Source organism: Rana temporaria, chromosome 4 (assembly GCF_905171775.1).
Source record: "Rana temporaria chromosome 4, aRanTem1.1, whole genome shotgun sequence".
Classification (NCBI taxonomy): Eukaryota; Metazoa; Chordata; class Amphibia; order Anura; family Ranidae; genus Rana; species Rana temporaria.
In genome coordinates, this window is record NC_053492.1 from 366890531 (window position 1) to 366902973 (window position 12443).

At 44.0% G+C, this 12443-nt stretch overlaps 1 protein-coding gene across 1 annotated transcript in view; it reads left to right on the forward strand.

Moving 5' to 3' along the window:
* The window catches only part of THBS2 (thrombospondin 2), a 179781-nt gene that overhangs the window by 65565 nt on the left and 101773 nt on the right, over positions 1 to 12443 (forward strand). The window lies entirely within an intron of this gene.

Sequence of the window (12443 nt, forward strand, 5' to 3'; positions counted from 1 at the left end):
CTACGCTGCCGTAACTTAGAGAGGCGAGTACCGTATTCAGAAAGAACTTGCACCCCTAAGTTACGGCGGCGTAAGCCTGCCTAATTCAAATTATCAAGGCAGTGGGCGTGTTGTATTACAATGAGCTGTGACCCCATGTAAATGAGGGGCCGAACGAACGGAGCTCAAAATCACGTTGGCAAGAATGCCTAAGATACGTCAAACACTGCCTACGACGTAAACGTAACTTACGCACAGCCTTATTCACGTACGACTTACGTAAACGACTTAAATTTCTATGGTCGTTCTGACGTCCATACCTTAACATGACTTACCCCTGCTTTATGAGGGGTAAAGTTACGCCGGTCGTACGCCTTACGTAAACAGCGTATATTACTACGCCGGGCGCAAGTACGTTCGTGAATCGGCGTATCTAGGTAATTTGCATATTTATAATGGGAACGCCGAATGCGTCCAGCGTAACTATGCGCCCACGATATGCCGGCGTAGGCAAGTTACGTCAGACGGCTGAAGCCATGTTTTTGGACGTATCTGGCTTTGTGAATCGGCGCAAAGATGTGACGGCGCACATTTGAAATTACGGCGGCGTATCTGAAGATACGCCGACGTAAATGCTTTCTGAATCTGGCCCAATGTCTTATATATATATATATATATATATATATATATACAGTATACGGTGTATATATATATATACATTTATATATATATAAGAAGGCCAGTATGGTGGCCTGAGTTTATGGGAGGAGCCCGGAGGGTATTTAAGCAGCCCACTCACACATGCTCTTTGACGGTTCAGTGTGCGGTACTACACGTCACTGGGCCGACTCTTCCCAGCTCACCTCATGTCCGTGAGTCTGCGCATTCAATCGCATTCGACATCACAAGCGCATTGCGGCTTCTCCGTTCATGGTCTTCGTCTGCGTTTCCCTCTTACTGTCGCAGATAGTATTCAAACCTTTTCGTATCATGTGCAATCTTGCAATTCGTTATGCTTACTATCCTGCATCCCTTTTGTAAAAAACCTGCCTCTGAGTTATTGTTGCTCATGTTCCAACATCATTCGGCACATTGCACGTTGGTCTGTGAGCGCACGTGCATGTATATCGTCTTGTTGAGCACCTGTGCATTGTCTTGATTTTCTCACACCAATGCAAGATCCAGTCCAAGTTCTCAAACTAGATCAAGCGTCAGTAGCAGACTTAGCTATGTGGGACAACTTCCCCACCTGATAGAACAGCATTTCAATCTTCATCCCGGCAGTGTCAGCCGAGTCACCACAGGCTTTTGCGGCTATTTTTCGGCCGCCACTGGTTCTCCAAACCTTGGCCCCTAGAAATTCTCTTAAATTTCTGCATCACCCAGTCTTCATCACGTCTCGTGCTGTACCCCATCGTGGCAGCTGCCCAGGTCTGGGGCCACACTTGAACAGGACAGACAGTGTTCTTCACCACAGACAATCAGGCCACAGCCGGCATCATCAATTAAGGTAGATCTAAGTCACTCCGTCACCAGTTAATATCTTATGTAGACATTCCAGGCAAATGCAAATCGCAGCTGATGCGCTTTCCCATTCCAACCTTGGAATGGTTGTTTTTTCCAGCGAGAGCCTCTCGCTGGAAAAAACTCGCCAATGCAACCCAGCTTATTAACAACTCCTTGGCACGCAACACACTGAAGGCCTATCGCACTGCTTGGAACACTAACCGCAAATTTTTGGCCCCCTGTGCCGGAGCAGCAATAGGCAACGTTAGACACGTCCTAGCCTTCATATCGTATTGCCACACGCAGCTGACCCTTTCTCACAATACTATCACGCCATATCTAGATGGCGTCCAGCATTTCCTGTCCCTGCAGGACCCCAGTAAACCATTAGTATTCTCGAGCTCATGCAGTCAAGTCCCTCCTACAGGGCATACAGAAGCACCAACCTGTAGTCAGTGGCAAGCGCCTACCTTTTTAAGAGTGCCCTCTTTAGGGACATGTCTGAAATCCTTACTCGTTCCCTGTTTAGGGCTTTGCCCAGCATACTCACCCAAACAGCCATCTACCAGGCCTTCTACGGTTCCCTATGAGCTAGTGAATCTACAGTCAGCGGCTCCGGCAGTCAGACACTGCTCCGACATCACCCGACTCGCTTTCGAGCCACTACACTCTCACAGTCTGCAAACGCAACAAACCAGCCCCGGGGGTTGACATCAACCTGTTTCAGACTAACAACGCCTGACGCCCAGTGACGGTGCTCGACTGACTACTGCTCCATCTACCCAGCCAATCTGATGTTAGCTAGTTGCTACCCTTTCTAAACCAGCTTCCTGAGTGGCAGCCAGTGTGTCAAGCATGTCAGAATCCTCCTAAGTAACTTGGGCTTCAAACCCCAGTCAGTTCTCTGGACATTCTTTCCGAATTAGAGCAGCCTCAGCTGCCTCCCAACAGGGAGTACCAGACCACGTAATCAAGATACCAGGCTGATGGAAGTCTCCTTGTTTTGCCACATACATCCCAAATCCTCAGAAAGGAATGGCACAAGTCTTTACCAAGCTGGCTCAATAGATACAAGAAATCAATAAAAGCTATTTCCCTATCTGAGTTTTTTGCCCCCTTTTCTTGGCATACTGACCAGACCACCAAGGCACACATCAGGTCTTTTTATGTTGTAAGTCTTGTCATGTGTTTATGTGATCCACATCACTCTCGGTCAGAGGGTAATGACCATAAATAAGAAGGCCAGTATGGTGGCCTGAGTTTATGGGAGGAGCCCGGAGGGTATTTAAGCAGCCCACTCACACATGCTCTTTGTCGGTTCAGTGTGCGGTACTACACGTCACTGGGCCGACTCTTCCCAGCTCACCTCATGTCCGTGAGTCTGCGCATTCAATCACATTCGACACCCTCCCGCCCTTCCCTTTTTAAGGGCACTTCTCAGCATATCCTTCTTCAATTAACTACCCATCACTTACCTTGGGTATGCCCCCTTTTCTTGGCATACTGACCAGACCACCAAGGCACACTTCAGGTCTATTTATGTTGTAAGTCTTGTTGTGTGTTTATGTGATCCACATTACTCTCGGTCAGAGGCTAACGACTATATATATATATTTATATGTATATATATATATATATATATATATATATATATATATATATATATATATATATATATATATATATATATATATAAACTTTATATTCAGTATACTGTATATATGCAGATCTGGTCATCTGTGTCCCTGTTTTAAAATATGTTTCCCTCACATTTTATCCTGGTGACAGGAAGTCTCAGAAATGTGGGTATTCATTAAAGACTCTATACAAATCCAAACAAAGTTTTACTTGAAGTTTCACTTTAATTGCCTTTCCACTTTTTGATAATTTTTTATTTTGTTGTGCCTATAGCTCACTCTTATTTTAAGATTTTAGTGGCTATCTTGGGTGATGTGTACAAAAAAAAGTCCCTTTGGATTATAAGAACTTGTTGGACTAATTCATCATAAGGTTTTCCTTTGCCTTCTTCTGGATCTTTTCTATTGGTTGAACCTTTGTCTTTTTTGAACCTGACTAACTATGTACAGTAACTATATGTAAAAATCAAGTGGACAGTGCAATCATCTTGCATTTATTCTATCTATTGCCCATGATCAGGTTAGCTTTTTACAGCCTCATGGGTGAAGTAACCAAAACGATATCTAAAGACTTCTTTGAGTGTTTAAACTCACATACAGTATATGCAATTATGCACATTGCAAATAGGTAACTGTGCAGTAAAATATTTATCTGGAAGTGAACATGTAGACGCATCCCTGAGTGTGGCCAGACCAGATTATGGACATTTAAAGATTCTTAATGAGCGATTAATAAGCTTTACAACTCACCCTCTGTGACTTCTGTAGCTGCAGACACTGTGAAACAATGAATCCACAGAAGAAGCGCTAAAGTCATTCAAGTCATTATTTTCAGCAATTTGGCTCATCCTGCTTCCCTCCCAATGCACCTGCCTAACCCCTGTGCACACCAGCCGGATATTGGGCAGTATCGCACGGTTCAATAGAAACCGGCCGACATGTGTACTGCAGCCAGTCCGACAGAAGTCGGTCAAACGCCTGGCTTCTGAGAAAGGAGCATGATCAAAAAAGTTCTGCCTATCGGAATCCGATCAGCGATCTCAGTCAATGGCTGAGAGTACTGACTGGTGTGCTGTGGTGTTCTGGGTTGAACAAAAAAAAAAAAACCAGATAGTATGCACTAGGCTTTAGTGTTTAAAAAAAATAGAAGGTGAGTGAGTGAGTGAGTGAGTAACTTGTATAGCGCTACAAATGTGAACTGAATCGCCTCAAGGCGCTTTGTTTCCAATGTTGTCCAGATCCTTCAGAAGAGGTGGGTCTTAAGTTTTTTCTGAAGGCCCGATGGTTTTCTTTCATTCGGATGTTCATGGGTAGAGCGTTCCATAGCCATGGTCCTTGGACTGCAAATCTTCGTTCTCCTTTAGATTTGTAGTGGGACTTGGGGATGTGGAGGAGGTTTTGGTTAGTTGATTGGAGGGCCCGATTAGGGGTGTAGTGTTTTATTTTCTTGCATAAGTATTGAGGCGTGTTTCCTTGTGTGCATTTATGGGTGAGGCAGAGGGTCTTGAATGTAACCAGATCCTTTGCGGCTAGCCAATGGAGAGTCCTCAGGGCCGGAGTGATTGATTCCCAGGGTTTTTTCCCTTTACCAGTCTGGCTGCTGTGCTCTGGACAACTTGTAGACGAGAAATCTGGTATTTGAGTAGTCCTAGGTAGAGGGAGTTTGCGTAGTCGAGTCAGGAATTGATGATTGTTCCAACTACTACTGCTGTGTCCTCTTCCAGGATGAAGGGGATGAGTCTACTCAGCAAGCGGAGAAGATAGTGACTGCTGATCTATTTGTGCGTCCATAGTCATGTCTGAGTCAAAGATGACTCTGAGGCTTTTGACTTTAGTGCTTGGGGTGATGGTTTGTTCAAGGATGGTGGGTGGTGTCCATGTCGTCCTAGAGTTTGTCTTTCGATTTGCGTGGAAAAAGAAAAGTTCTGTTTTGAATCCATTGAGTTTGAGGGAGCTCTCCGTCATCCAATTATCTATCAATGTCAGGCATTGTCAGGTGATATAGGTAGAGCGGGCGGGGACTACCAAACCCTATCCACCAATAAGCTAATCTCCTGCTGTGCAACTGTTTTAAAAAAAACTTCATCACATTCAGCTTTGGGCGGATTAATCCGCAGCAGCGCACTACACAGATGAAGGCCAGCCTGTGCTATTTCAGTACACTGGAGCCGGCCGGGAGCGATGCTGTGGATTATTCCACCTAAAACTGAAAGTGATGAAATAGTCCGCTCTCTGTCCCCCGGGCCCCCACTGAATACGGAAGAGACCAAGAGAAGTTTTTTTTTCTAAACAGCTACACAGCAGGAGTTGGGAGATTAGCTATTTGGTGGACAGGATTTGGGAGTCCCCGCCTGCTCACCTCGCACCTCCTCAGTTTACTCCAGCCCTAGTTTCCCAGCTCTGTGGTGCCCAGGAGGAAATGAGAGGACCAGATGTACCAGCAGTGCACATCTGGTCCTGGGCTCCCAGCTCCAGAGGAACAACCTGCAGGAAAAGCACTGCACCCGAGACCTAGGTAAAGAAGCTGTGCAGACCAGGTGCTGGGGGGACTAACATTGAGACTGTGCTGATGGACACTGATCAGGCTGCATTAATGGGCACTGGTGTGGCTGCATTAATGGGCACTGGTGTGGCTGAATTAATGGGCACTGGTGTGGCTACGCTGATGGGCACTGATCCGGCTGCATTAATTGGCACTGGTGTGACTGTGCTGATGGGCACTGATAAGGGTGCATTAATGGGCACTGGTGTGGCTGCGTTAATGGGCACTGGTTTGGCTATGCCCCGTCCTCTGCCAAATAGTGAAATGTTTTTTTTGCGCATACAGTGCCCATCAGTGCTGCATCATCAGTGCCCATCAGTGCAGCCTATCAGTGCCCATCATTGAAGGAGAAAAATTACCTGTTTGCAAAAAAATTTAACAAAATCTGAAAAACTTTTTTTTTTTTTGTTTAGCAAAAAATAAAAACCAAGTGGTGAATAAATACCACCAAAAGAAAGATCTATTTTTGGGGGGAAAAAAAATATATATAATTTGGATACAGTGTTGCATGACCGCAAAATTGTAATTTAAAATGTGACAGAGCTGAAAGATGAAAATTGGCCTGGGTAGAAAGGGGGTTTAAGTGACCAGTAAGCAAGTGGTTAATTAGATTTTACTAAAGAAGAATTATGCGCATTAACTGCACACATAGTTAAAGAAAAACAATACAAGGCATTCAGAGTGCTACAAATATGCAAGCATACACATATGCATGTGCCAGCTATGCTTTACTAACAAATTAACATTGGCACTAGGGATGAGCTGAACACCCCGGGTTCGGTTCGCAGCATACATACGAACAGGTAATACATTTTTTCGAACACGCGAACACAGTTAAAGTCTATGGGACACGAACATGAAAAATCAAAAGTGCTAATTTTAAAGGTTAACCCTTTCATGCCTAAGCCTATGTATGACATTTGGCGTTTACAAGTTAAAATCCATATTTTTGGCTAGAAAATTACTTAGAACCCCCAAATATTATATATATATTTTTTAGCAGAGAATCTAGAGAATAAAATGGCGATTTTTGCAATATTTTATGTCATACGGTATTTGTGCGGCAGTGTTTTAAACACAACTTTTTGGGAAAAATTAACTCATGAATTTAAAAAAAAATGAAAAAGTAAAATTAGCCCATTTTTTTTGCATAATGTGAAAGATGATGTTACGCCGAGTAAATAGATACCAATCATGTCACGCTTTATAATTGCACGCACTCGTGGAATTGCGACAAACTACGGTACCTAAAAATCTCCATAGGCGACACTTTAAACTTTTTTTACGGTTACCAGGTTAGAGTTACAGAGTAGGTCTAGTGCTAGAATTATTGCTCTCGCTCTGACGATCGCGGCGATACCTCACATGTGTGATTTGAACACCGTTTTCATATGCGGGCGCGACTTCCGTATGCGTTTTCTTTGCTGCGCAAGCTCATGGGGAGGGGGGCGTTTAAAAAAAAAAAATTGTTTTCGTATTTTTTTTTTTTTTTTTTATAATATTAAATTGTGTTTTTTATTTTTTTTTACATTTTGATCACTTTTATTGCTGTCACAAGGAATGTAAACATCCCTTGTGACAGTAATAGGTGGTGACAGGTCCTCTTTATGGAGGGATCGGGGGTCTAAAAGACCCCCGAGCCCTCCTTTGCACTTCAAAGTATTCAGATCGCTGAAAACGGCGATTCTGAATACTGTGTACTTTTTTAAATCCGGCGCCATTGACAGCTGAGAAACCCGGAAGTGATGTCATGACGCCACTTCCTTGGTTTCAATGCGGAGACTGAATCAAAGCCGTTTACGACTTAGTGTCAGTCTCCGCCTGGACACAGAACGCGGCGGATGGAGGATCGGGTCTTCCGGTGGGACGGGAGGCCCGGTCAGAGCGGCGAGAGGCGGCGGGAGGGGGGGATGTCCCCTCCCGCTCCTCCGGCATAACAACCGAGCGACTTTTAGCCGCATCGGTTGTTATGTTTGGATAGCCGATCGCCGGCTCTAAACAGTACCGGCTGCAGGCATCATCCCGGTATAACCCCCGAAAGCCGAGGACGCATATATGCGTTGCGTCAGCGTGAAAGGGTTAATATGCAAGTTATTGTCATAAAAAGTGTTTGGGCACCTGGGTCCTGCCCAGTAGTGTATTTAGGTTTTGTGCTGACCTAGGCCTGACTAAACTCTTGCAACCCCTAATTTAAATATGACACACCCCTTCCTGTCAATGCCACACCCCTTTCTGTTTAAGATACGCCCTGAAATTGACACTAGTTCTTAGGGTGGGGGGGGGCATTGGATTCCCTTAATTTGCATAGATTTCCTCTCACTTCCTGTATGGCAGAGTGAAGGGGACAGGGATGGTAAAAAATAAACTGACAGAGGCTATAACCCTCCCTTACTCTATCCAAAATGAAAAAAAAGTGTTGCCTATAGTTCTAATTTAAGCACAAATTTCTGATAATTTTATGGAGAGGACTAAGAAGATATAACCATGCCAATGGTGCAGCAGAAATCATATAGCACAGTGAGGAAGGTTTGTGGTCCAGAATGATAGGACAGTCAAAATTAGAAGCAGCTTGCATTACACTAAAAGTGTAGCACAAGCTGGCGGGGACTCTTTCCGTGCTGCCCCCTGCAAAGTGCTTTCCTAGGCCTGGGCCTTGTTGGCCTAGGCCAGGATACAGCATTGGTCCTGCCCCAGGGGACATGTATCAATGCAAAAAGTTTAAAAAATTAAATTTTTTTCAGGAGCAGTGATTTTAATAATGCTTAAAGTTAAACAATAAAAGTGAAATATCCTTTAAATTTCGTACCTGGGGGGTGTCTATAGTATGCCTGTAAAGTAGCGCATGTTTCCCTTGCTTAGAAAAGTCCCTGCACAAAATTAAATTCATAAAAGTAATTGAAAAAACGACATGGGTTCCCCCCAGTCCATTATCAGACCCTTTAGGTCTGGTATGAATATTAAGGGAAACCCCCGAACCAAAACAAAAAAATGGCGTGGGGTTCCCCCCAAAAATCCATACCAGACCCTTATCCGAGCACGCAGCAGGAAAAGAAGGGGGATGAGAGAGCGCCCCCCCTGAACTGTACCAGCCCACATGCCCTCAACATGGGGAGGATGTCCCCATGTTGATGGGGACAAAGGCCTCATCCCCACAATCCTTGCCCAGTGGTTGTGGGGGTCTGCAGGCGAGGGGCTTATCGGAATCCCAGCGCTGTAATCCTTCTACGACCCAGACCTGCTGCCACAAACAATACTGTCTCTATAGGAGGCACCTGGCCGAATGACGTGCAACCCGTCTAACAGCTCTTAAATAACCGAGGGTGGGGCCGCCCCCCAGGGGGTTTTGTCAGTTTCCCTGTGACGCGTCAGTTTCCCTGTGACGCCGCTGGAAACCCCTGTTGCATCAGAGGGGGGCAGGGTCACCCGTGACACCACAGGGAAACCACCAGAAACCCTGTTGAACCAAAGGGGGTGGGGTCACCTGTCCACATCACGGATGGCCCCGACCATGGTTATTTAAGAGCTGTCAGACAGGTCACGCGTCATTCGGCCGGGTGCTTCCTATGGACGCTGTATCGTTCATGGCGGCGGTTCGTAGAAGGATTACAGCGCTGGAATTTTTATTTTATTTTAATTAAAGGACTTGTCCCAAGCTGTGTGGGTGAAATAGTAGGGGTACAATGTACCCCGTTACCAATTTACATAGGGGGGTGGCATCTGGGGGTCCCCTTTGTTAAAGGGGGCTTCCAGATTCTGATAAGCCCCCCACCCATAGACCCCCACAACCACCAGGCAAGGGCTGTGGGGATGAGGCCCTTGTCCCCATCAACATGGGGACATCTTCCCTATTTTGAGGGCATGTGGCTTGGTACGGTTCAGGAGGGGGGCGCTCTCTCGTCCCCCCTCTTTTCCTGTGGCCTGCCAGGTTGCATGCTCGGATAAGGGTCTGGATTGGATTTTTGGGGGTAACCCCACGCCATTTTTTTTATTTCGACAAGGGGTTCCCCTTAAAATCCATACCAGACCTGAAAGACCTATGGATTTTGTGGGGGACCCCTACGCCAGTTTTTTTTTAAATTTGGCGCAGAGTTCCCCTTAATATACATACAAGGCCTGAAGGGTATGGTAATGGACTGGGGGGGGGGGGGACCAATGTCATTTTATTCAATGACTTTTATTTGTATTGCCGGGACTCGACAATTCATTATCGCCCTCTGGCTTTCACACTGGAGTGAAAGGAGCATCTCTTTCAGGGCGCTTTGCAGGCGCTATTTTTAGCGCTATTGTGCCTACAAAGTACCTCATTGTGAAAGTAGCCTACGTGTTGACTAATTAGATCCTTACTATGTTGGCATTCTGTCCTTTTGGCCTACGATTATATGGTGCCTGTGCCTGTGGTTACCCCACAATAAAGTGTCAGTTAGGTGCCTGATTTGTCTGCTGCAATATCGCAGCCCCACTATAAATTGGTGATCGCTGCCATTACTAACTAGTAAAAAATAAATACAAATATTCCATAGTTTGTAAAAGTTATAACTTTTGGCAAATCAATCAATATACTCTTATTGTGTTTTTTTTTATTATTTTTCTATTTATTTTATTTTATTTAGCACTAGTTTCAGTGCGAAATGCGTCAGCGGTTGGGTTTTATTTTACTTTGCTGTGACTTGTAGTGCTGTCCTTTTTTCAATAAAGGCTACAATTTATTCAGAGTGCGGCTGTCCAGAGACAATTTTTGTTCCTGCTTTACAAAAAATTAAAAAACGCTGATCAAATACCACCAAAAGAAACCTATATTGTGGTAAAAAAAGGACATCAAGTACAGCGTCACACGACCGCGCAATTGTCAGTTACAGTAATACAGTGCCGTATCGCAAAGAAAGGCCTGGAAAGTGGATAACAAAATGGTGCTTGGTCAACTATTAATTACTCATAAAAAATTAAAGCTACCCATTGGACTACAACAAAATGGCACTTGATTAATGAACAATTTCTGTGCCGTGCAGGTTATTTAAGGGAAAGTTGTTTGATGACAGACAAAGGCTTATCCCCTGAAGATGTGTGTGCACAAAGAATGTGCAAGCCCACCCCCCAGTATAGACCCCCTGAGCGTCAATACATTTTTTGCAGTATACTTCTCCCTGAGGTTGAAACATGTTGTTCCAAGTATAGCCTCCACATACAGTTTTAAGCAAGTAAGAATGCTTTCAAAAATATATATTTACATTTTGTTTTTCAATTTCAAAATGAGTGAGCAAAAGATAAATCTAAATCAAATTAATATTTAGTGTGACCACCCTTTGGCTTCAAAACGGCATCAATTCTTCCAAAGAGAACTGGAGAACTAACCACAGATCTTCTGTGTATGTAGGCTGCCACGAGTCCTTCTGTCTCTTCATGTAATCCTAGGCAGACTTGATGATGTTGAGATCAGTGCTCTGTGGGGGCCAAACCATCACTTCCAGGACCGTTTGTTCTTTTTTTACACTGTAGATTCTAGGTTCTAAATTACATTGGCTGTATGTTTGGGGTTATTGTCCTGCTTTAGAATAAATTTGGGGCCAATCACATGCCTCCCTTATGGCATGGCATGATGGATATCTGTCTATATTTCTCAGCATTGAGGACACCATTGATTGGGCAATGTTGAGAACAGTAGACCCAGTGGTCTGCCAAGCCAACTTAATGCAAGACACATCATGCTTACTTCCCATCGATATGAAAAGATGCTCAGCAGTATGCAGAAGTCTGGCTAGAAGTGGTCTTAACGGAAGAATTGCTGCCAAAAAGCCATTCCTCTGACATGGAAACAGGGCTAAGGGACTAAACTATGCATGAAAACATAGAAACTGGGGTGCAGAAAAATGGCAGCAGGTGCTCTGGACTGATGAGTCAAAATTTGAAATATATGGCTGTAGCAGGAGGGAGTTTGTTTGCTGAAGGGCTGGAAATCTATACAATAATGAGCGTCTGCATTCAACTGTGAAACATGGTGGAGGTTCCTTGCACGTTTGGGACTGCATTTCTGCAAATTGAGTTGGAGATTTGGTCAGAATAAATGGTGTTCTCAAGGTTGAGAAATACAGACAGATACTTATCCATCGTGCCATACCATCAGGGAGGTGTGTGATTGACCCCAAATTTATTCTGCAGCAGTTCAACAACCCCAAACATACAGACAATGTCATTAAAAATGATCTTCCGTGTAAAGAAGAACAAGGAGTCCTGAAAGTGATGGTTTGGCCCCATTTTTTCACACCTACCTAAAACAGTTGCACAGTAGTGTACACCTCTTTGGTTTAACCTCATAGAGGATGCAATACATAGAGTATGTTTTTAAATAGCTTTTTTTAACCTGTGAGCCCTATATTTTAGACATTTGTGTAACATTAATTGTCTTGTGTGTATTTATTTTAGTTATATGTACAATAGTGCAACTGTGTGTATTGATCATATAGCACCCAATAACAATAATTCCAAAATATTCACTATCACTTACCATCTGATATTTATTTTCTTTTCATTCCTATGCATGTGCACATGTATACTTATACATTATATTGTGTACATAGATACAGTATACAGTATATGTTATTTATGATTTTCTGTGATTGTGTGATTCTATGGTCACACCAGTCTAATTTATATTTGCATTATATTGTGTTTTGTTGTATCCCTGATAAAGTGGGAGTTTTTCTGACCCCTGAAACACATTGGTTGTCTGCTTTCCTTCTATTAGTGCATGCTTTTTTCTGCTGGTGTACTCATTGGAGGGCAGC